General features: G+C 43.7%; 1 protein-coding gene across 1 annotated transcript in view; it reads right to left on the bottom strand.

Moving 5' to 3' along the window:
* LOC124798758 (hemicentin-1) overlaps positions 1 to 26,768 on the bottom strand; it is a 1,218,631-nt gene that overhangs the window by 838,898 nt on the left and 352,965 nt on the right. The gene's annotated exons all lie outside the window — the stretch shown is intronic.

Genomic DNA, 26,768 nt, shown 5'->3' with positions numbered 1-26,768 from the left:
CAAAAGAGAAAGTGCCTTTAGACATTAGGTCATTGGGCCAGTAGCAAGTCGGGAGAGAAATTACCTAGTGGAACAACAATTATGGGTCAACATTTCGTCTGGAATTCACTAATTTAAGGAGATTTTTGATTCAGTAGAAGAAAACCAGGATTGTTAGCCACTGAGAAACATTGCTTTGATTCAGTCTATCGTAGTACACTGAGGGACAAACACTGGTCTGCCGAAATATTATGACCGTCTGTTTAATAGCGTGTTGTCCACCTTTGGATCACAGCGGAGCACCGATTCCACGTGCCTTAGATTAGCAAAGTCCTTGGTAGGATTCATGAAGCATATGACACCAGAGGTCTACGCACAAGTCACGCAGTTCCGGTAAATTACGGGCGGGTGGTTTTTGGGTGCGGAGCTGGTGCCCGATAATGTTCCACATGTTTCCCATCGGATTCAGATCAGGCGAATATGATGGCCAAGACAGCGTGATTTCACTATACTTTTCCTCAAACCGCTATAGCACAATTCCGGCATTGTGACACGGACGGTTATCCTGCTCGAAGATTTCATCGTTGTCGGAGAATACATCAGGCACAAAGGCATGCAGGTGATCCGTAATAGTCTACTGCTGTCATAGTGCCCTCGATTACAAACAGTCTCATGGAATGCCAGGTGAATATCTTCCGCAGTGTAATACTGCCCCACCGGCCTGCAGTTCGTATTTCAAGCAGCTGTTCAGCTGGATGATAGTGTACACGGACATGACTATTGACCTAGTGTAATAAGAAAGTGACCCACCTTACCGGGCGACACGTTTACACTGATCCACAGTCCAGTCGCAATAAATCGAAAAGTATTTCCACAACGACTACTGAAAACATGCGCGTGCGTTTTATGAGATGCAGCTGATCGACACTTCCTTTTGAAGGCAGACAATGCACATCTACAGCGTGATAAATACTGAACTTTATGAAATAAGATCGTCATAACTTCTGAAAGGTTTGCGTTACGACGTTCAAACTGCAAGGTTGGCCGCGAGGCATAATGAGAATTAGTATGTGCTGTATGGTTTGGTTTAGCGATTACGCCCACTTTCATTTGAATTGGTTCGTCAATAATCAAAATTGGCGCATGTTGGGGACTGAGAAGTCGAATTTCGCGATCGAAAAGTCTCTCCACCCTCAACGAGTGTGCAATTTCCAGTCACGGAATAATCGGTGCGATATTCCTTGATGGCACGGTGACTATCGAACAGTACGTGAAGATTTTGGATGATTTCATCCTCATTATCCAAAATGACCCTGATTTCGACAAGAGGTGATTCACGCAAGACGGAGCTCGACCCCATTAAAGCAGGAGAGAGTTTGATTCTCCGGATCTGAACATATGCGACTCCTTTTTGCGGGGCTAATTAAAGACGAGGTGTGCACTAATAACCCAAAAACTCTTGCTGAGCTGAAAACAGCCGTTCAGGAGGTCATCGACAGCATCCATGTTCCGGCACTTCAGCGGTTCATGTAGAGTTTCGCTATTCGTCAGCGCCACATCATCGCCAATTATGACAGGTGTATCGAACATGTCATAACGTAAACCCGAATATCTGTAGTGATGTTTATATATTGAATGAAGTGTGTGCACTCCGTAGTTTGCAACTAATTTACGTTTTTTCATACAGTTTGATAATTGTATCCTGTATATCGAGAAACAGTTTTGGAAACAGTGATTATCAAAATTTTGTTTGGAGGTATGTCCATAGCGAATTTCAGTGCTTCAAGGACAGCTGTTGATTTCGCAGCACAAACTGTAGTCCCTTCGGGCAAGCACCGCCAGAGGACGTTCAGTAAATATCTGTGCGCCGCACGAGGGTGGACTGGAGGTAGGGACAGGGTGTTAGGTGACGGTGGCGGAGCTGTCGCGTGTCGCAGGTGTGCGATGCGGTGCGGCCACGTGTGGGGACGGCGGGCTCGCAGCTTTCTTCCGCAGGGCAAACAGCGCACTCGGCACGTTCGCCAAACAGTGACCACCTCAAACACATCACGCCATAGCGCGCGCCCCGATGGATTACGCTCCACTCCGGCGCGCCTTCTGACGGCGCTTGCAAATTCCCTTTCCTCCTCGTTCCACACTACTTCGGCAGCCAACATTCGCGTCCCCGTCTGTTTGGAGACCGCCTGCGTCTTCTCTACGTTGCACGTTTGTGTTACGCAGTGAGATTACTGGGTTTCTGCTTGTCGGTTGTTCTAGATCACTCGAACTGCAGTGAACCGACGGTATGTTTCTTGCACTCCGAATACAGAAGGAACTGACAGATCGGAAAAGACAGCACTGACGCTCAAACAAATAGGAATTATGAAAAACGCTAGTGCAGGTTCAGAGTAGTTTCAGGGGTAAGACAAGGCTGCAATCTGTCTCCACTGTTGTTCATATTATTTATGGATCATATGTTGAAAACAAGACTGGCTGGGTGAGATCAGTATATGTGAACACAAAATAAGCAGTCTCGCATATGCGGATGACTTAGTTGTGATGGCAGATTCGATTGAAAGTTTGCAAAGCAATTTTTAAGAGCTGGATCAGAAATGTAAGGACTATGGTATGAAGATTAGCATCTCCAAAACGAAAGTAAGGAGGAGGAGGGATTAGTGTTTAACGTCCCGTCGACAACGAGGTCATTAGAGACGGAGCGCAAGCTCGGGTTAGGGAAGGACGGGGAAGGAAATCGACCGTGCCCTTTCAAAGGAACCATCCCGGCATTTGCCTGAAAGGATTTAGGGAAATCACGGAAAACCTAAATCAGGATGGCCGAGTCGAGTCATCAGTCGCAGCTCAGTGGCAGTCGCAGTTAGCTCAGAGTCATTCAGTGCCTAGCGACCAGAGTAGTGTACTTAGCGGGACTTGTACTTCACCAGCAGTGAGGCTATCGTCGACTATGAGGGAAGAGCTTGTACCACAACACCTGGACTATCTTAACTAACTTCTTACGAATACAGAACCCCGTTAATATATGCGTGCAGTTTGTGTTGTAGAAAGAGGATACTGGCCACCGAACAACATCCTCTCCTTGCTTCCCACGGTACAAGCCTACAGCGACAACAAGACGACACAAAAGAAATGACAGTCGAACCCATGGAAAATACTATCTGGAACGTCATCCGCATGAGCGGAGAAGATTTTCCATACACTGCTGGCCATCAAAATTGCTACACCATGAAGATGACGTCCTACAGACGCGAAATTTAACCGGCAGGAAGAAGATGCTGTGATATGCAAATGATTAGCTTTTCAGAGCATTCACACAAGGCTGGCGCCGGTGGCGACACCTACAAAGTGCTGACATGAGAAAAAAAATGGTTCAAATGTCTCTGAGCACTATGGGACTCAATTGCTGTGGTCATAAGTCCCCTAGAACTTAGAACTACTTAAACCTAACTAACCAAAGGACATCACACACATCCATGCCCGAGGCAGGATTCTAACCTGCGACCGTAGCGGTCGTGCGGTTCCAGACTGTAGCGCCTTTAACCGCTCGGCTACTCCGGCCGGCTGACATGAGAAAAGTTCCCAACCGATTTCTCATACACAAACAGCAGTTGACAGGCGTTGCCTGGTGAAACGTTGTTGTGATGCCTCGTGTAAGGAGGAGAAATACGTACCATCACGTTTCCGATTATGATAAAGGTCGGATTGTAGCCTATCGCGATTGCGGTTCATCATATCGCGACATTGCTACTCGCGTTGGTCGAGATCCAGTGACTGTTAGCAGAATATGGAATCGTTGGGTTCAGGAGGGTAACACGGAACGCCGTGCTGGATCCCAACGGCATCGTATCACTAGCAGTCGGGATGACAGGCATCATGTCCGCATGGCTGTAACGGATCGTGCAGCCACGTCTCGATCCCTGAGTCGACAGATGGGGATGTTTGCAAGACAACAACCATCTACACAAACAGTTCAACGACGTTTGCAGCAGCATGGACTATCAGTTCGGAGACCATGGCTGCGGTTACCCTTGACGCTGCATCACAGACAGGAGCGCCTGCGATGGTATACTCAACGACGAACTTGGGTGCACGAATGGCTAAACGTCATTTTTTCGAATGAATCCAGGTGCTGCTTACAGCATCATGATGGTCGCATGCCGGCCGGAGTGGCCGAGCGGTTCTAGGGGCTACAGTCTGGAACCGCGCGACCGCTACGGACGCAGGTTGGAATCCTGCCTCGGGCATGGATGTGTGTGATGTCCTTAGGTTAGGTAGGTTTAAGTAGTTCTAAGTTCTAGGGGACTGATGACCTTAGAAGTTAAGTCCCATAGTGTTATTTGAACAATTCAGTTTAATATGTACTTTTCAACTCATGTACTTTCCGCTTGTAAATAATGTGGGCTGCATGGATGAAGTAGCCTGAACGCAATAAATAGTATATCCAAAACATTAAAATATTGTGATATAAGTATCTTCGCTTTGCGTATCTGTAGCGCCATTCTCGGTAAAAAAAGGCATACTTTCGTTTAATTTGTGTTCCAAAACTAAAATTGTATCTTTCCTCGTTAAATAAATTTTCACTGGAGAGTTATAATGCTTTACAGATACGAAAAAAAGTATGTTCCTATAGTACAATCTGAACGATTCTAAGATTAAGCTTTTAGGTTATAAGAAACGTCTACTGATTATTATTAGAACAAAAATTTACTACAAAAGAATTAATTAAGTAAACTTTGGTGTGGAAACAGGAGATAGTTGCATTAAAAACAAGGTTGTGATGGGTTGGTCAACCATTCTGACACCATCCTTGCAAATCATAAGCTACGTATTTATGTAGTACTCAAAAAACGAAGAGTATAAGCTGACAAAGAAAAAAAACTGTCCATTAGTATCAAACTTGTGCTCGTCAATCATTATCTTGCATTCTAACTGCCCCACACATGCTGCCAGAAAGAAGACGTAAACTGGAATATAAAGAATGTATAATAATTAGCGTTGTTCGGTGTAATATACTTTTCATATTTCTTAGCATTTGTCCTGTCACATGGGTTCCACGGTTTTCACACATTGGCAGATTGATTAAATGTGACCGGATGCCCTTCCTTTCGCCTCAATCGTCAGTTAACTTCAAGAAGGGAAATGTTGTGCTGTCTGTGAATCATGTATGGTTTGTTCTTTGTGTTACTGTATTTTTAACTACTTTTGTATCGCTTTTTCTAAGGCGGAGATTGAGGACCAGCCCAGCAACTACCTGAACGAGTTTGGGAAAGTGCCTAAAAACCACTCATGCTACCTGATGTACCAAACCAATAGTCGTTTTCCAGTGCGCGGATTTGATGGAGGTTTAGTTCACCTCCCTATCTGGCAAGCTAACTTGCTGCACGTTGAGCTGTAGGAGCAGAGGAACGGTAATATAGTCTCAGTCTCACATGAAGACATATACGTACAGTGTGTTTTAAAAAAGTCCCCTTATTGCTATCTGTCTGTTAAGTAGAAGTAGACACTACAGGCATTGCTGCACGTGGTCACCACGCATCCCGGCTCACCAGTTAGCCCTTCTTCACAACGTTTCAAATACACCTCACTATAGTCAGTTTACGTCACATGCATTGGTCTCTCGCTCCTGTAATGTGTCCACATTGTCGATGAGCTGGACGTATATCAATGTCTTTAAATTTCCCCGTAGCCAGAAATTCAATGGATTGAGGTCCAATGAAAGGGAAGGCTTTGATGGCAGGCCTTTTCGACCAATGCATCGCCCGTGAAAAAAATAGCGATGAGGTACTGCTGCGCGACCCGTAGAAAACAGGGTGGTAATCTGTCGAGAAAAAAACCACAGTCCTTGTCTTTCTGCAAGAGCAACGTCCTCCAAAAGCGTTGGTAATTCATCAAGTAGAAATCGGTGATACAAAACATCTGTTAATCTGCTTGGTAAGTTTATGGTCCTATGAGCCAGTCAACGACAATTCCTGGCCATACGCTGATACTGAAGCGATCTTTATTCCTCGCCTCCACGATTTTCCGAGGATTTGCATCTGTCCAAAAGTGCGTATTGTGGTACCTACCTAAGCCATCTCTTGTGAATCGTGACTCATATATAAATAATCTGTTGTAGAAAAACTATAATCTGGCATGGTGTTACCGGTGACACTGAGTCCCTGAAAATTACAACCATTCACACGTGCACAGTGAACTGCAATAATAAGACGGCCTACACCACCGACTACTACACATTACTAATTAGAAGTAGAAGTAAAAAACGCCCGTATCTCAACAGGAATTGGTTTCTGAACGTGTAATTACAGAAACTACTTCTCTAGTTTTTACAAACATTACCTGCTGTAGGAATATGTGACACTGTTTTTTAAACACCTTATGGGTGTTCCATACTGATTTACACTTTATTTTACTCCCATCATTCATGGCGCGTCAGTTTACTCATCACTGCAGTTGTACGTATGTTGTACTTCGGTCTTATCACAGTTAACAGTACGATCACTACAGGTATAATCCCTGAACAGTACAGCACAATTGCCCAACTACTTACTTGAGTGAACAACATGGAGTGTGATTATCAAGGGCCGGCCGAAGTGGCCGTGCGGTTAAAGGCGCTGCAGTCTGGAACCGCAAGACCGCTACGGTCGCAGGTTCGAATCCTGCCTCGGGCATGGGTGTTTGTGATGTCCTTAGGTTAGTTAGGTTTAACTAGTTCTAAGTTCTAGGGGACTAATGACCTCAGCAGTTGAGTCCCATAGTGCTCCGAGCCATTTGATTTGATCATCAAGGACTGCACGAGACGACATGGTTTCCACGGAAGGAGGGTGTAAACGCTGCAGTCATGCAAAGGCGATTAGTGGCAGTGTGTGGAGAGTGGGCTCCGTCATAGAAAGAGCTCTTACAACGCGACAATACTCGTCTCCGAATGAGTCCGAAAACCACAGCTGTCATTGCTGACATGGGGTTCTACACCCATCGTACTTCACTGACTTGGCCGCTTCTGCTTACCACTTTCTCAGAGCTACAAAGAAACCTCTGCGCTGACATTTCACAGACTTAACAGCAACTACGACCAGCTATTCTTTTATAGGTGTACCAGACTCCAGAACAGCGGTTCGAGCAGGGCCTACAGAAGTGAAATGGGCCACGTCAGGAGAATGTGGTTGGTGTGAGACCACCTGGAACCCCATTTCAGCGATGGCAGCCAGTTTTTCGATTCGTTTGGTGAGTGAGTGAGTGAGTAGAAGAGCACTTTTCGTGGCGGTGCACTCACTCCAGACACTGCCACGAATCGCCTGTAAATATCTGCAGTGTTCACAATCTCCTACAGAAACTGTGCTGTCCTTGATCACCGTATTCCATACTGTTGTTACGTGACTGTTTTTACTGGAGACAGTCACATAATTATGGAAATCCATAATTAAAGATCCATTTAATGGGAATATTTAATTGACACGAAGGAACAGATAAACAGTGATACTTGTAAATGTCGATAACTGACTAAGGCAACTTTACTCTTATTTCACACATGATTCAGATATGTATGAGAGAAAGAGAATGTTTAAAGAATTCTGAGCGGTGGGAAAAGCACCTGTATCGTCGGGGACAGTATAATCAGCTGCCATCCCTGGAACCAATTAGCGGAAGGCATGCTGAGAGAGAGGGAAGGGTCAGTAGCCCACCAATCATTGGCCATGCTTATGGAGTACCACGTCGGAACATTCGGCTTTGTTCTGAACAAACGCAGATAGGATCTCCCATGGCGCAAACTCCTGGCGAAAACGTTTTACAATCGGGGTGTAGAGTGAGAAGGTTCGCTTTTTAGTAGAAGGACCACTGTGTCCAAATGTAGAAAGTTGACTGCTTCTCCAGAAAGTGCTGGATTCCAGATATAACATCCCCCCCCCCCCCCCCCACGACAAGAAAAAAAGAAAAGAAAAGAAAAAGCAAAGTTTACACTGTGTACGAACAGCATTGGCTAACATAAATAAACTACAGATTAGAGAGAGAAACATGGCAGTGCGGGCAAAGACCACCTAATTGGTCATGGAGAGAGAAAGAGAGAGTGAAACCATTTTTTCTGTGGAAGATGGTAGGACCTATTGTTCTGGCGTAACCACAAGCGTCAGAACGAAGATGAAGAACGCAAGAGAAGAGAAGGCGGTGAATCGACGTCGGCCAATGGTGCGCTGATTGGGAACGCACCACGCCAGGTGCGCCCTCTACAAGCTTCACTCTGAAGACTTGTGTTTAACCTCAACAATCTGCTTTCAACTCCGACCACAGGTGTGACGTATTTTTATTCACTAGTAATAATCACGACGATCATTGGGCATTTCGCGATTACGGCTGATTCACTTGCACGATTATAGCATTTTTTCCCGACCCAGACGTCAGACATGCCAAGGCAATGTTATGTTAACGTTGCCATTGATTGTCAGTTATTTTGTCAATCATTTTACTGGAATATATTAAAGTAATTGTGATTTCTGTTGCACTTAGTAGTCATAAGTTCGACATTCATTATTTTGGAAGGCACAATAATACACTAATGGCCATTAAAATTGCTATACCAAGAAGAAATGCAGATGATAAACGGGTATTCATTGGACAAATATATTATAATAGAAATGAAATGTCATTACATTTTCATGCAATTTGGGTGTATAGATCCTGGGAAATCAGTACCCAGAACAACCACCTCCGACCGTAATAACGGCCTTCAAACGCCTGGGCATCGAGTCAAACAGAGCTTGGATGGCGTGTACAGGTACAGCTGCCCATGCAGCTTCAACACGATACCACAGTTCATCAAGAGTAGTGGCTGGCGTATTGTGACGAGCCAGTTGCTCGGCCACCATTGACCAGACGTTTTCAATTGGTGAGAGATCTGGAGAATGTGCTGTCCAGGGCAGCAGTCGAACATTTTCTGTATCCAGAAAGGCCCGTACAGGACCTGTAACACGCGGTCGTGCATTATTCTGCTGAAATGTAGGGTTTCGCAGGGATCGAATGAAGGGTAGAGCCACGGGTCGTAACACATCTGAAATGTAGCGTCCACTGTTCAAAGTGCCGTCAATGCGAACAAGAGGTGACCGAGACGTGTAACCAATGGCACCCCATACCATCACGGCAGGTGATACGCCAGTATGGCGGTGACGAATACACGCTTCCAATGTGTGTTCACCGCGATGTCGACAAACACGGATGCGACCATCATGATGCTGTAAACAGAATCTGGATTTCTCCGAAAAAATGACCTTTTGCCATTCGTGCACCCAGGTTCGTCGTTGAGTACACCATCGCAGGCGCCCCTGTCTTTGATGCAGCGTCGAGGGTAACCGCAGCCATGGTCTCCGAGCTGATAGTCCATGCTGCTGCAAACGTCGTTGAACTGTTCGTGCAGATGGTTGTTGTCTTGCAAACGTCCCCATCTGTTGACTCAGGGATCGAGACGTGGTTGCACGATCCGTTATAGCCATGAGGATGAGATGCCTGTCATCCCGACTGCTAGTGATACGAGGCCGTTGGGATCCAGCACGGCGTTCCGTATTACCCTCCTGAACCCAACGATTCGCTAACAGTCATTGGATTTCGACCAACGCGAGCAGCAATGTCGCGATACGATAAACCGCAATGGCGATAGGCTACAATCCGACCTTTATCAAAGTCGGAAACGTAATGGTACGCATTTCTCCTCCTTTCACGAGGCATCACCACAACGTTTCACCAGGCAACGCCGGTCAACTGCTGTTTGTGTATGAGAAATCGGTCGGAAACTTCCCTCATGTCAGCACGTTGTAGGTGTCGCCACCGGCGCCAACCTTGTGTGAATGCTCTGAAAAGCTAATCATTTGCATATCACAGCATCTTCTTCCTGTCGGTTAAATTTCACATCTGCAGCACGTCATCTTCGTGGTGGAGCAATTTTAATGGCCAGTAGTGTATAATGACCGCAACTGGGAATCTGAATTGTACCGAACAGGTATTAAACTTAAAAGTGACCGTACAGCCACTAAACGCTTAAATCGAAGTACTACGTACTTGCAACAGTAAAGAAGAGTCAAATGGTGCACGGTGAATGATGACAAATAATAAGTCAATACGTGACCTGCGAGGGGAGATATGGAGAGAGAGAAAGAGAGAGAGAGAGAGAGAGAGAGAGAGAGAGAGAGGTGAATCACTGTATTTACCTCTCTCTTTCAAGCAGTCAGGATTCTTACTGCGAAAACTGCAGCAAAACGTAAAAATTTCCATGCAGTTCATCCTTAACCGGATAAGATTTTTACTTAAAAAGACAGCCTTCGTGTGAACGCTCGCCGAGTGCCACCCGCCAGCGGCTGGCAGTTGAGCAGGTTTGAAACAGCGCGCAGGAGGGAAGCGGCCCAGTTCACAGCGGCGCATACGATCGGCCGTTAGGAGCGCTTCCTAAGTTGCTCGCCTACCTCTGCTCCGACTAATGCGAGTGCGCCGCCGCCGAGGGACGTTCTCCGAAATCCGTGCATAAAGCGAGCGCGCCCTGTTGATGGAGCCCTATTATTGTGTAAACAGAGCCGGTAATTGACTTTCGCAGGCGGGACCCGTGTGTCGCGATGCGACGCCGTATTGTTCTTCGCGCCCCCCCGGACAAAGGGCGAGCGAGCGCCGCCCCCTGGCTCGGCTCGGTGTGAATAAGTGCGTTACGTGTAATGCCGGCAGACGCTTCTGTAATCTGACTTACACCGCAACGCTGACACAATTATGACGCTCACAAAGTTTACTTCGGATGCTTTTAACGTACTCACTGGCGAAATCTAAACGTGCGCATCCCCTGTTGCACAAAGAGCCTGCACATTCTTTCGCAGAAGCTAAAATTTAATGACAAAAAAAGACAGCCCTACTGTTTTAGGATAACACAGTAACAGGCTTGTAACTGAATTTTCATTTACTTATGTATTTCATCCTCAGTTTACACAAGTGTATCTTTACCAGTTCTGATTTCTTAGCGACCGCAAATGAAATACACTGTTGTCCAAAATTGTTGCAACTAACAGAAATTTTGCAAGGCTGCGTTTATTTTACCAAAATAACAGTATAAACAGGTGAGAGTAAAGTAGAAACAATGTAAATAATACAGAACGTAGTCAGCTACAACACGCATAACACTAGACGAAAATGTTCCTCGTTTTTTCCAACTTTGATTTGCACACAAATTCCGACAACTGGTTAATGCGCTCACTATGGGGTGTGACCATCTCTGGCAGAAATACAGGCCTCACAACGACAGAGCATGCTGTGAATAATGCCATCAATGTTATGTTGCGGCCGGCCGAGGTGGCCGAGCGGTTCTAGGCGCTGCAGTCTGCAACCGCACGACCGCTACGCTCGCGGTTTCGAATCCTGCCTTGGGCATAGGTGTGTGTGATGTCCTTAGGTTAGTTAGGTTTAAGTAGTTCTAAGTTCTAGGGGACTGATGACCGCAGAAGTCTCATAGTGCTCAGAGCCATTTGAACAATTGAAGGGGTCAGGGGGATATAGTCATAAACATAAAGTATGAATTTGTAAGGATTTATTTTAACTACTCAAACACAGCAAGCAGAATATGTAATTTTTACACATTAATATATACATATCAGGTATCTGAGATGTATAAATTACTTTTTCATTGATACAGTTACATCAAGGAAGTTCCTCTACCTCATCATTGTACACGTTATTTCCCGTACATGACCGAAATATATCTTGATTTGTTGCAGGTATGTATGGCATAAGAGACAGTACATCATTAATTTTTTCTGGTTAATTGGTAGTGGCTTTCTGTACTTTATTAGCAGCTGATATGGATTTGGTTCAAGTAGCCTTCCTTTCTTTTTGACACGAATATCCACTGACATGAAAGATCCTATGTCTGAATAAGAGTGCTTTACACTTAGTTTGAGGGGATCTTCAGACTCAAACTTAAACTGAGTAGCTTCACTGAAATGGTGGAGATCTCCAGATGTGGATTCTGTACGTTTTGAGATCAGTGTCTTCAGGCTTTCCAAACTTCTGAAGTCTTCTCTTTCCATTTTAGTTACAATGAAATGTTTTGGACTAGCAGATTTAATTACTTCTGCCCATTCATCTGGAGTGTACACTATTGGACGTCTATTTCTTGCATACCGTTCAATGCTACCAAAATCACTATCGCAAGTTAGAATGGTGTGACCTACCACAGGGAAGTAATGCTGGACAGAATCAAATCTTTTGGTAGCAACAAGGGACGTTTCCAAAGCAATAATAGTCCAATTCTTTGCCTGACCCTTGCAGTTGTCTGTGATTATGTGGAGATGTTTTGTCTGAGGAATAGTTATCTCCAATTACTTCAACAAGCAGCTCCCAACCTCATCTGAACCCCGTCCTCCATCTTTCTCGCTCCACAGAAACATATAACCCTTATTTAATCCACAGTCGTGGATACCATAGTTGTATGTCCATATTTTCCTCTTGTAAAATGCTGGACCAACTATTAGTTTAGGTGTGGGGAACGTTTGCTGCATGTCCGTTGCTATCACATGGTGCTCTTTCGAATTTTCTTTAGCCAGAGCTGTTAAAGACGCAATCATATTTTGTCCTCTGTCAGCCTTTTTGAGATGCAGTTCATATTGTTGTTTCTTTTCTGTGACTTCTTCTGCACATAATTCTGGGTTATTTAATGCAATTAGAAATCCATCACATTTTGAACAGGTGTCACGTTTTGGTAGTTTGAAGCCTATGTTTAATTCAGATTCAAAAATTTCTCTGAATTTACTTTCAGATACTGCAGGAACCTGCTTTTCCTTGCAGTATTCTGAGTATTTATCTCGAAATAAGGAAACAATTGAGAGATCACAATCCAAATACACTTTATTGGGGTTCTGTTACCTACTGTAATGACTTTTTTATTTCGGTATGGCGTTGAGAAATTCTCTAACACTTTGTACAGCGTCGTCTTGAAATTTATGTGGGTAGTTTCCATGTCTTCCTGAAAGAAAAAACAGATGAGCTTATATCCTCTTCCTAATAGAAATATTTGTATAGCACTCAGTTTGAGTACATTCCTAACTTATAGCACAGAGTATCATACAAACCTCTTTCACCTTCTTTTGGCACTGCAAATCCCTGCTTCATTTGATGTTGTAAATTCCTCACTCTTTGTGCAAGTATCTGTAAACCATGAACCCTTAGGAAAGCTTCCTTGCAGATCACGACTTCTATTCTGCATACCTTCCCTGGATGATATTTTACTGGAAGTCTTTTTTGGATACCATTGAAAGAAATTATGACAAATATAACAAAATGAAATAAATGTACGAAATATTAAACCATTTGTATTTAAATAGTGAACAAACCTCCGCTTTTTCGGTTCCATTTTCATACAGCTCATCAGCTAAGTATTCTGGGCATTAAAGTTTCCTATGTCTCAAAATGAATGAAAAATGTTTTCTTCTTCTCCAAGCAGTTTTGTGAAGCATTTATTTAAACAAGTACAGGGACTTCCTACAGTAGCAGCCCGAACAGTCTTGCAGGTTTTTAAAGACTTATACTGCTGACCAGCATTTCGTCGACGTTTTGCTTTATTTTTCTTGCACTGATCAATATTTCGCTTTCTTCTCCGTGAAGGCTTTGGTTTTTCGGGTGATTCTTCAATTATTCTACTTATTTAAAGCTATAATATGAAGAGCAAAATAGTCTAAGAATTTGCGTGAGATATAGTCATAAGCCACACAAGACATTAAATTTCGCTAAAACACATTAATGAGAAAATATTTTTTACACATCTTTTGCCTTTGAAACTACATTATTGCACCATTAAGCAGTAATATAAATGTGCCCATCAAGTTTCATTATTAACACACAGGATAGCTGTTAAATGCGTTGTCAATGTTGAGAGAAACAAAGTCACAAGCCACAGGAAATTAATCACCAGAAATAAACCGTTTTATATACTTACTGAAACATCATCTGAGCTGGAACTGCTGGTTGATGGATGCCAAGATTCATCACCGTCAAGATCCAAAGGGTAAAGCTCTTCACTTCCAGTACTGTCTGTGTCAAATATGCATTGAAGACCCGAAGACGCTTCAGACGTTCCTGACCCACCTGCCTTTTTGCCGTGGCTTGTGACTATGTTTCTTCTGAAACTACCACCAGATGGCGCAGCATAGAACTGCAGTCCATCATAGCCTGCCATCTGTTGCAGTAACTCGGAAATTTTTCAACACATTGTGAAGAAGACATTGTTAAGAATGCCGCAAAATGAAAAACGCAATTTCGTGAAAGTTGTGGCTTATGACTATATCTCTCAGAGCCCTTCAATTATTTGTTATGTTGAGGCAGTAATGCTCATTCTTCCTGTGTAGCTGCTCTCGACTCCTGGAGAGTGATTGGTGGTTGCTGACGTAATGCAAATACACTGCATAGTGCATCCCAGACAAGCTCCATGGTATTCAAATCGGGAGACGAGCACGCCATGCGTGCAGTACCACTCGTGCTCTATGAGGTCGAGCATTATCGTCCATCAATACGAAGTCTGGATGCACAGCACCTCACAACAACCCCGCAAGAGATCCTGAGATCTTCTCACAGTACGTAACAGCGGTCAGCATAATCGCTGCCCACACCATTAGGGATCCTCGTCGATATCGATCTCTTTCCACAGTGTGTCTATCCCGAAATCGTGTTCCACGTACCTCAGATACGAATCCGTCGAGAATCACTCTCCAGACCAAATCGGGCCTCATCAGTGAAAAGAACATTGGCCCCCTGTTCGACCGTCCAGGTGGCATGTTGACGGCATCACTCTAGACGTTCCCTTCTGTGAAGGCACTCCGAGGTAAGCAGACAGCAGGTCTCCAACAATAAAGACGACTGTGTTGAAGCCTTCTATATACCGTTTGCCTCAATACAACTCGTCCAGGGAATGCCACGAGCTCAGATGCCAGTCGCAGTGGAATACTTTAACAACATACTGGCAACAAGAAAATTCCACAGCACCAAGCACGTGGTCTGTATTTCATTCAAACTAAATAAAGAAACACAGAAAATGATTTAAGACGAACAGAATTGTGCTACCATACATTCGTTCGATAGTTAATGGTATGCCGGCCGGAGTGGCCGTGCGGTTCTAGGCGCTACAGTCTGGAGCCGAGCGACCGCTACGGTCGCAGGTTCGAACCCTGCCTCGGGCATGGATGTGTGTGATGTCCTTAGGTTAGTTAGGTTTAATTACTTCTAACTTCTAGGCAACTGATGACCTCAGAAGTTAAGTCGCATAGTGCTCAGAGCCATTTGAACCAGCCAGTTAATGGTATGAGGGAAAAGTACAGCTTTGACCATTCGTTTCGAAATCGAAAGGGTGTTATAGCATCTAATATTATGGCAATACCTGGAATGTACTTTCTATGTCGAAACAGTGTTTCTCGCCACCTTGTCGTCGCCTACTGAACATGCAACGAATAACATGAGAAGTTGGAGAACGAACTATATATGAAGTGGGAATGGTAACAAAAATAAAAGCACTATAATTAAATAATTGCAATGACATGCTCGTTTACAGTTCAGTCAGTTACGGAGTGTCGTTCGGCGACAAAGTGTTGCACAATATCAAGCTAATTCCCGGCACTGCCTAAAGATTCAGTCCTCAGTCGGACCTATAATTTTTTCTGTTGCTCATCACTTCTTTTACTACGGGCGAGAAATGCAGAGTTGCATCGTGATTCACAGTCTACATGAAACTGTAAATCTTCTTATAACTGGCTCGATAGATCAATTCAAAGTCTGCGAATGGCAAAGTCATACCAACTTCAATAGAGCCATGTCTACTACAGCTTCAAACCAACCTTCGCATCGAATATTTATTTACATCATTGAATGAAAGATACTTTCAGTTCATTGATTTACAACATTACGAGAAATTTTGTCTGTCTGTGAGTCTGCAAACCACAGCTTTGTGTTGAAGTAAATCTTTGACACGCAAGTTTTTTCTTTTGAAGGAACAACGGTAAACTGCTGCTAGCGCAAAAAATATTTTGTGGAAAGCGTGACAAGAAATGCAGACAGCACTGTTAACGGATCAGAGGTGGCTATAAATTCTTTTGTGTCTTCTAGTGAGTCCACGTTTCCATCAGATGACTATCGGGTAACTTGACGCTCGTTACCAGTTTTCATTTGTTTTGCAGTAGATATCCGCTTCATTTCCATCCGCTTTATCAATCATCTTGACGTCCACAAACACACAAATGCCTATCAATCAGAAAAGAGATTTAAATGATCATTTCCAATCAAATATCAATTTTGTAACGTAATAGCCAAAGGAATATGTATATGGACGATGAACTTCCGCATCGGACATAATCCGCAGCTAATTTAAATTATTACATCTGCTGCGCTGGAGTGATGCCGTAAGCGCAATCCAACGCTACACGCAATAACAATGAAAAGGGAATTGTGTGCGCACGAACTAACAAAGTGCGCTTTGCTTTTACGTACGTAGAAACATTAGAGGGCAGATAACGTAAAAGTAACATGAATGTTGACTTTCCACTACCGTAAAAGACATTATGCGGTGAAAATAGTGCAGAATGTGTTACCGTTTATTGATTGCACGGTATTATAAAAATTACAGAGTAACTGATTTTAAATCAAATTGCATAACAAGAAACATCAGTAGTGACTCACTCAAGGTCAAGGCCGGACTTAAACGTTAGGTTCCAAATTACGAAATAATGTAATCAACCATAAAATTACTTGAAAGTAACATACAATGGACTCCAGATTTAAAAGTTATATTTCTTCTGTGGGAAGGAAAACTATAATGGAACGAGGGGAGGAAGCAGCTTGATTTTGGTGGTGTCGCGTTTTGGATGGGAAGGGGGACCGTAGGAGGAAAAAGCAATATCACTTCTCATCCCCAGAATAATAAAAAGAGACGCATGTGTTTTTTTCACAGACACGTGTAGAAGTAACTTCTGCTGTACACCAGGGATGTGTGTTGGAACCGTTGCTGTCCATGTTGTAATTAATGACCTTGCGGACAATATTAACAGTATAATAAGACTTTTTTGCAGACGATGTAGTCATCTATAATGAAATACTGTCTGAGAGAAGCTGTATAAATATTCAATCAGATATTGACAAGATTTCAAGGTCGTGCAAAAAGTGGCAACTTGCTCTAAATGTTCAGAAATGTAAATTTTGCACTCCACAGAACGAAAACACGCAGTATGCTATAACTATAATATCAATGAGTCACTGTTGGAATCGGTCACCTCATACAAGTGCCTGGGTGTAACACTTTGTAGGGATACGAAACGGAATGATCACATAGGTTCAGTCGTGGGTAGAGCGAGTAGTACACTTCGGTTTACTAGTAGAATGCTGGGGAAGTGCAATCAATCTACAAAAGAGATTTCTGCAAATCACTCGTGCGACCCATCCTAGAATATTGCGCAAGTGTGTGGAACCCGTACCAGATAGATCTAACAGGGGATATTGAACGTATACAGAGAAGCGCAGCACGAACGACCACAGGCTTGTTCAATTCGCGGCAGAATGTCACAGAGATACTGAAGGAAATGAACGGGAAGACACTTGAAGACAGACGTTAAGTATCCGCAGGAAGTCTATTAACAAAGTTTCAAGAACAGGCTTTAAATGATTACTCTAGTGATACACTACAACCCTCTACGTATCGCTCACACACGGATCGAAAGGATTATATTAGAATAATTCATTGCAAGCACAGAGGCATTCAAACCATCGTTCTCCCCGCGCTCCATACGTGAATGGAGCAGAAAGAAACCCTAATAACTCGTAGAATGGGACATACCCTCTGCCATGCATCTCACTGTGATTTGTAGATTATAGACGTAAATGTACAGAAAAGCAGAGAAGTAAATGTATATCAGTCCGAAATCATGAACGTAAACATTAACGTAGAATGTTAGCAACAGACTACACCTAGTAATCTTTCGTCGAGACTTATTTCCGGCATATTCACCACTCATATAATAACAATTAATCCTGTTTACTTTTCCACTTCTAGTTTGCAATACAGATAATGTGTTAAGTCTTCCTTATAAACTCCATAGATAATTTTTAAATGTTATGAAAACAGAAAATGACCTTTCCACTGAAAAATGTTGTCAGCACTTTTACTTCCCATTTCGTGGACCACATATCTTCTCACGCCACTCGTTGTATTTAACGTGATCTTTTTTAAAAAATAATATTAGCTTACATGCGCAATGATGAAAACTAACTATTAAAGCAATGTCAACTCGTTCACAAACCGATGCAAACTCAACTATAGAGAAGTTGGGAACAGCGACATTAGCAATCGCCATCTCACAGAACTCAAACCCAACGCAATTGCCTGCCGTATTGCCTTCCATATTTTCAAATTACATCATTTTTTTTCTTTTCGTATGACTATCTCCCTCGAAAACTGAAACGGCGATGGAGGCCTCTCGACCCCCTCTTCTTCTCGTCGCCTTAGGTCTGGACTTACTTGCTGTAGGCGTAGGTCCGGAGCTCGTCTTGGTGGCATCTGTCAAATGGTCACAATCTATGGCACTTTGTCTGAGTGTCGACACCGCCGCAATCATTGTATTTTTATTGATAAGATTTTTAAAAGTGAAGAAATATCAAATTTAGGTTACATAAAATGATGACTTTTGTTTTACAAAATAACATGGCATCAAAATGAAAATATCAGTATTGTTACAAAATAACGTAGCATCCTAATGGAACATACAAAGCCAGGAGGCACCACAGAAAACTAATAGGCAGACACCTGCGCATGTGCGTATGTGTGACGGCAACACCTAAAATGGTGAACTGTTGGCTACTATATGTACAATTTGTCAGTTTGGTTGTCATTCAGTAGCAACGGACGCATACGCTAATATCAGTGGGGGTATTTGTTGTCCACTGAATAATATACTGGGGCTTTTGGCACCATTTTGTGTGAATAATTACGGTTAATAGCAACGTATGTTTAGAAGCATATGAGTACATGTAACATGGACATACGTACTGTTTGTACACATTGTTATACGACATGTATCTTGTAATTTTTAGATGTATGGTGCGAGAATGAAGAACCGGTAACTATTACAACTGAATTCTATATCAATGCAACTGAGACTGACGAAATAAAGAGAATTATCCAGTTTCCTCACGGAAACTTGTTACTCACGAGTGGAATCTGAAAAATGAACATCGTTAAAGATGGGACAGAGAAATATTGTGTTTGCATGTGGCGCTGAAATAGGGCAGTGAAGGCAATCATTCAGAGCGCCATGATATGAATGAGACAGGAACCACTTATTAAGCACCAAACGCCTGGCTTTTAGAGCAGTATGCGACTTGCTGGAAAAGTAGTCTCTACTATGAAGCATTGTACTGGCTAATTAAACTTTGCAAACGTACCAGGACGGTACAACGGCTGCATACTGAAGCGGTTGTTTCGCCGAATAGCTCGTCGTCCATCACAACTTAATTTCCATGCCTCTTTCTCAGAACAAGTACCACGTGTCAGCTGTAGTTCCTGTCTTTGCTTGGTCTACCCGTTTTCCGCCTCCGCCCCAAACTTTCTGAGGCATCCTGTTACCATCCATACATCTCATATGACTGCGCTAGTCCGGTTGTTTTCTATCCATCCACTCTACCAAAGTTGGATTTAGTCCCATCATTCGCTTAGCCTCGATTACTGCGAGCCCATCGCCGGACCTTTAAGTTGACGAGCTACTACGCAACATAATCAAATCGTATTACGATGACTTGCTAATAGGTCGGAATCGGGCATCATATCTCTTGGGGAATCTGAATCCTAAATACGGGATGTAAAAAAGTTATGTATATAAAATTTTACAGCCTTTAGAGCGGGTAAAAAGAAATATATTTTTATGTGATAAAAAAGTCACAGGTGCACCGTTACCCTGCTATGAATCCATCAAGATTTTTATGTTAGTGACGCTCAGAGACCATGTCCAAACGGTCGCGTGATGAATTTTTCTTTAGAAATCTAGCTGATCTTCTGTGGATTTGTTTTTGTGGTGGGACAGATGAAGCGTTTGGTGCACGAGACACCGATAGCTCTCTAGAAGAGCTGGTTGCCCGTTTGGTTGAAGTTCCCGCCATCATTCGTGTGTGTTACACAATCATTAGCACACAGACGCATATTGTGTATTAATGTAAAAGAACGATGTTTTCAGCAATCTCTTTAAGACAATATTCATCACACGGTAGTTTTCACACCCTCTCCGAATAGCAATAGCGTTGAACCCAAACCTTCATGGATCCCCAGCTAGGAAACGTGCACTTGTGACATTTTTGTCACTAAAAAAAATGTTTTTTTGTATCCTCTACACACCTTAAAATTTTGTATACATCGTTTTTTTAACTATGTACATGCAGGGTGTCCCAGAAACGTTACGATTAATTTCGAGTGGTTGTAGAGGAAGAAGTTGAGAGTAGGAATGCGCGTCCAGAAACGTCAACCAACGACGCTGCTGAGCACCGACGATATAGGCGCCAGCGCCTGCCAGAAGGCAACCCCTCAGGCAGCAAACTTAAAAATGGTGGAGACTTTAGATGTTTCCAGTAGAAAAATAAACTGTGAATGGAAACCCATGTCCAAAACAGTTAAACACTAAGGTCACAGAACACCGCATAATAGAAGACAAGGCGTGTCTACGCAGAATCTATCTCCATCTTCTCTAATGGCGATTGTCACAGTCAGTCGTCATCCCTGAGACACACACAATATTGCGAACAGTTCCGCCTACGGTCCATCAGCGTTCAAAGTCACGTTTTGCTGCCGCTTGCTGTGTCGTTGGATGACGTTTCCTGACAGGGGTTCCTGCCTAATCGCATAGACCCCCGCGAGCACGCAGAAGTGCCGCAACACGACGTGGCATGCACTCGACTGATGTCTGAAGTAGTGCTAGGGAATTGACACCATGATTCCTGGAGGGCTGTCCATACATCCGTAAGAATACCAGAGGGTGGAGATCTCTTATGAACAGCACGTTGCAAGGCATCCCAGATATGCTCAATAATGTTCATGTCTGAGAAATTTGGTGGCCAGCGGAAGTGTTTAAACTCAGAAGAGTGTTCCTAGAGAGAAACTGTAGCAATTGTGAGCGTGTAGGGTGTCCCATTGTCCTGCTGGAATTGCCCAAGTCCGTCGGAATCCACAATGGACATGAATGGACGCAGGTCATCAGACAGAATGCTTACGTACGTGTCACCTGTCCGAGTTGTATCTAGACGTATCAGAGTTCCCATATCACTCCAACTGAAGACGCCCCACACCATTACAGAGCCATTACCAGCTTGATCAGTACCCTGCTGACATGCAGGGTCCGTGGATTCATGAGTTTCTCTCCATACCCGTACACGTCCATCAGCTCGATACAATTCGCGAGACTCGCAACATGTTTCCAGTCATCAACAGTCCGGCCCTTTAATTGCAAAACGATTTAGAAAAAATATCTGAATCGTACGAAAAGGTCGGCCGGAGCGGCCGAGCGGTTCTAGGAGCTTAAGTCTGACCGCGTGACCGCTACGGTCGCAGGTTCGAATCCTGCCTCGGGCATGGTTGTGTGTGATGTCCTTAGGTTAGTTAGGTTTAAGTAGCTCTAAGTTCTAGGGGACTGATGACCTCAGATGTTAAGTCCCATAGTGCTCAGAGACATTTGGCGCGAAAAGTGGCAGTTGACCCTGAATAACGAAAAGTGTGAGGTTATCCACATGAGTGCGAAAAGGAACTCGTTAAACTTCGATTACACGATAAATCAGTCTAATCTAAAAGTCGTATATTCAAATAAATACCTAGGTATTACAATTACGAACAACTTAAATTGGAAGGAACACACAGAAAATGTTGTGGGTAATGCTAACCAAAGACTGCGATTTATTGGCAGGACACTTAGAAAATGTAACAGACCTACTAAGGAGACTGCCTACACTACGTTTGTCCGTCCTCTTTTAGAATACTGCTGCGCGGTGTGGGATCCTTACCAGATAGGACTGATGGAGTACACCGAGAAAGTTCAAAGAAAGGCAGCACGTTTTGTATTATCGCGAAATATGGGGGAGAGTGTCACAGAAATGATACAGGATTTGGGATGGACACCATTACAAGAAAGGCGTTTTTCGTTGCGACGGAATCTTCTCACGAAATCCCAATCACCAACTTTCTCCTCCGAATGTGAAAATATTTTGTTGACACCGACCTACAAAGGGAGGAACGATCACCACGATAAAATAAGGGAAATAAGAGCTCGTACGGAAAGATATAAGTGTTCATTCTTTCCGCGCGCTATACGAGATTGGAATAATAGAGAATTGTGAAGGTGGTTCGATGAACCCTACGCCAGGCACTTAGATGTGATTTGTAGAGTATCCATGCAGATGTAGATATATATCACTGTATTTGATACGCATGCCTATATCAGTTTCTTTCGCGCTTCAGTGTGTTTAAAATGGTTTAGTTGCAGCTTCCTCCACCGATTTTAGAAATTTCGAATGAATTTTCTGCATCCTTCCCTCCCTGCTTTCACTATAAAATGATTTAAATAGTCGGTTAATTTAGTGGACGGTAGGTAATTGGGTCAATAATCTTGTGATGGGAATCCGTGAATTACGGATAATTTGTGAAGGTGAAATTCTGGCTGTTATATTGAATAAGCAGCGTGGAAGAACGGTACTAACATCAGACGTTTCGAATTAGCAGGCGTCAGTGTCCGCCAGAGAGCAAAGCTGTCCGGTGATTGGAACTGCGTGCGGTGTGTGTCAGGCGCTCCTGCCACGGAATGCGGTTCTGTGCGGGCAGCGGTCTCTCCGGGGCGGCTATCGTGTGACACCTGTGGGCAGGCGTTAATCTGCGGCCACTAATGGTGCCGTCTGAATAGCCGTCACGACCACGACCACGACCAGCGCAGCGAGGGTCCAGTGACGGCCACTCAATACCAGCTGGCCAGCCGCCGTCAATAGCAGCGCCGCCCGTGGCCACGCCGTGGGGATGGGAAAAACCTACCAGTTAAAAGCCATTCCCATGTTTTCCGGCATTTGTTTGGCCTCGATTATAACAGGAGCTTGTTTATTATTTTGCTAATAGCCGGGTGAAAGAAACGAAATATCAATTAGCCACCGCAGCAGTCCTACAATTTTTGGTTTTTCGATAAATCTTCTTTTACAAAACCAGTAATTTTCGTTCCAAAAATTTCCATTACTTCGCAATAACGCCTTATTATAGAAATGGGAGAAGAGATCAGTGCTATTTTAACAACAATGTCGACAGAAATGATCAACAAACACATAACATAAAATTTGGTACAACGCCCCTGACACAATATAGCGTACCTGTTACCATGTAGCATGGCGTCATGCGCCATGCAGCATAGTGCACGTGTACATGCGCTGTGCGAGACTTGCCCCATCTGGTATATATCGTAGTTCCTTGCTGTTGTCGTCAGACGTTAGTTGTATTACAGAATACCATCTCTAGTCTGGAAGTAGAAATGAACTACAATGCCCCATTTACTTTAAACGATTAAGAATGGGAGGACCCACAACAAACTTGTGACATCATGTGGGGAGAAAACTTAAAACTTAATAATTCATTCATATTTTATAATAAAAATAGAAGAAAGTATCTGATCTGTTGCCTGTATCCACTTAATATGCCTTTATCTACTTTCAGCCTCTGAAAACGGGCAAATTAACATGAAAAATAGTGTTCTTCAAAATAGGTTTTTCGGCCGAAGTGTCCGAGTGGTTCTAGGCGCTTCAGTCTGAAACCTCGCGACCGCTACGGTCGCAGGTTCGAATCCTGCCTCCAGCATGGATGTGTGTGATGTCTTTAGGTTGATTAGGTTTAAGTAGTTCTAAGTTCTATGGGACTGATGACATCAGATGTTAGGTCCCATAGTGCTCAGAGCCATTTGAATTTGAAAATCGGTTTTCACCCTTTAGCACAGACAATTCGTAATGCCAAAATACATCTACATCTTACATGGATACTCTGCAAATTACACGTAAGTGCCTGGCAGAGGGCTCATCAAACCACCTTCACAATAATTCTCCATTATTCGAGTCTCGAACAGCTCGGAAAAAAAAGAATACCTACATCTTTCCGAACGAGCTCTGGTTTCCTTTATTTTCTTATGATGATCGTTTCTCCCTGTGTAGGTTGATATTAACAAAATATTTTCCCGTTCGGTGATTGAAATTTCGTGAGAATATTTCGCCGCATCGAGAAACGCCATTGTTTTAATGATGTGCACCCCAACTCCTGTATCATGTCAGTGACACTCTATCCCCCTTTTCGCGATAAACGTGCAGCTCTTCTTCCAACTTTCTCGATGTAGTGGTATGATTCCCGATTAGAACGTGATTTTTGGGCACAGTCTTTAAAAATTAGAACAACATGACATTTTTAACTTTTCAAAAAAAGCAGCTAACGGGTCACGCACTAAGGTTTTCTTTTTGCCTATTTAACTTAATATTTTGACTATGTGTCTTGAAACTGAGAGAGTTTAATTCTTCAATTCCTTTCAATTTCTACGTTTGTTACAGGAAGCAATAGGAATAAAAAACCGCAAACCAATAATTTTGAGCCGGCTGCTGTGGATAAGCGGTTCCAGGCGCTTCAGTCTAGAACCGTGCGACCGCTACGGTCCGAGGGTCGAATCCTGCCTCGGGCATGGATGTGTGTGAGGTCCTTAGGTTGGTTCGGTTTTTAGTAGTTCTAAGTTCTAGGCGACTGATGACCCCAGGTGTTAAGTCCCACACAGCTCGGAGCCATTTGAACCATTTAGTTATTTTGAGCGGTTTTAACACTCAGGTTAAATTGACGTTGAAAAAATAACGATATAACCGGAAACCCCGCCCACCTTGTAGCTCTGAAATCGACCCAAGGTCACAATATAGCTGTTGAACCCTGCAAACAGGATCGAAATAATGTCTTTGATCTAGAGCACTTCTGTGAATACTATTTAATCTGGGAACCATCTCTTATTCATTTCAACTAGCCTTAAGGCAGTCGGTCGCTGTATCAATTAGCCTTCACCTACTAATTAACCTCGCCGGCCGCGGTGGCCGTGCGGTTCTAGCGCTGCAGTCCGGAACCGCGGGGCTGCTACGGTCGCAGGTTCGAATCCTGCCTCGGGCATGGATGTGTGTGATGTCCTTAGGTTAGTTAGGTTTAAGTAGTTCTAAGTTCTAGGGGACTGATGACGTAAGATGTTAAGTCCCATAGTGCTCAGAGCCAAGACTAATTAACCTCGGCCGGATATCGACTCTGATGGGAAAAGGGAAGGGTGAGGTAACTACCACATGCCTTGTATTCGTTTACACAAAAGTTCGATGCTCAATCCAGCAGTCTTTCTTTCCCATATACACGGACATAGGCGCTGTTCAGTTGTTATTTGTGAGCTTGTTACTCGGAATTCTGTGCAAGGTTTTCGCAGAGCGAACGACGCAGGGTGGAGAAGAGTGAAAAGGACCCTTGTTCGAGAGAAAGAGTACTGTGGAGAAAGGAAGTGTATTTTGTGTGCAGCTGCTCGTGTGGATGTGGAGGTGGGGTACAGCAGCAGGGCAGAAGTGCGGCCCTAACAAGCAACAACTGCCCCGCGGTGTCCAGTTAGCCCGCAGGAAAAGCAACGGCGTGCTGCTGGTAACGGCGCAGAGTCCCAGATAAGGCGGCCACTTCCATAAAAAGCAAGGGCCGCTGCGGTGCAGCGCTGCTCTCTGTTCGCGGGCCACATGTGGGCCAGCGTCACTACAACCAGCACTGATGGTGACAATGAGAGTTAGGAAGCGGTATATTTTGTCGCCCGATTGTTTCATCGCATCTACAACTACTTATACTGACGCAGTTTTCCGAAATACCTTCACCCGGGAAGACGAATGTAATATTCCAGAATTTGAAACACGAACCGTTGCTAGCATGAGTTTCTTAGATGTAGGTATCTTAGGGGTTGCGAAGCAACTCAAATCGCTTGATACGGGCAAGTCTTCAGGTCCAGATTGTATACCGATTAGGTTCCTTTCAGATTACGCTGATACAATAGCTCCCTACTTAGCAATCATATACAACCGCTCGCTCACCGATAGATCTGTACCTGCAGATTGGAAAATTGCGCAGGTCACACCAGTGTTTAAGAAGGGTAGTAGGAGTAATCCATCGAACTACAGACCTATATCATTGACGTCGGTTTGCAGTAGGGTTTTGGAGCATATACTGTATTCAAACATTATGAATCACCTCGAAGGGAACTTGATACGTAATCAGCATGGTTTCAGAAAACGTCGTTCTTGTGCAACGCAGATATCTCTTGATTCGTACGAAGTAATGGCCGCTATCGACAGGGGATCTCAAGTTGATTTCGTATTTCTGGATTTCCGGAAAGCTTTTGACACCGTTCCTCACAAGCGACTTCTAATCAAGCTGTGAGCCTGTGGAGTATCGTCTCAGTTGTGCGACTGGATTCGTGATTTCCTGTCACGAAGGTCGCAGTTCGTAGTAATAGACGGCAAATCATCGAGTAAAACTGAAGTGATATCAGGTGTTCCCCAGGGAAGCGTCCTGGGACCTCTGCTGTTCCTGATCTATATAAATGACCTGGGTGACAATCTGAGCAGTTCTCTTAGGTTGTTCGCAGATGATGCTGTAATTTACCGTCTAGTAAGGTCATCCGAAGACCAGTATCAGTTGCAAAGCGATTTAGAAAAGATTGCTGTATGGTGTGGCAGGTGACGCTAAATAACGAAAAGTGTGAGGTGATCCA

The sequence above is a fragment of the Schistocerca piceifrons genome, chromosome 5 (assembly GCF_021461385.2).
Source record: "Schistocerca piceifrons isolate TAMUIC-IGC-003096 chromosome 5, iqSchPice1.1, whole genome shotgun sequence".
NCBI lineage: Eukaryota > Metazoa > Arthropoda > Insecta > Orthoptera > Acrididae > Schistocerca > Schistocerca piceifrons.
The sequence above is the reverse complement of the archived record's forward strand: the minus strand, read 5'-3'. Positions and strand labels throughout refer to the sequence as shown.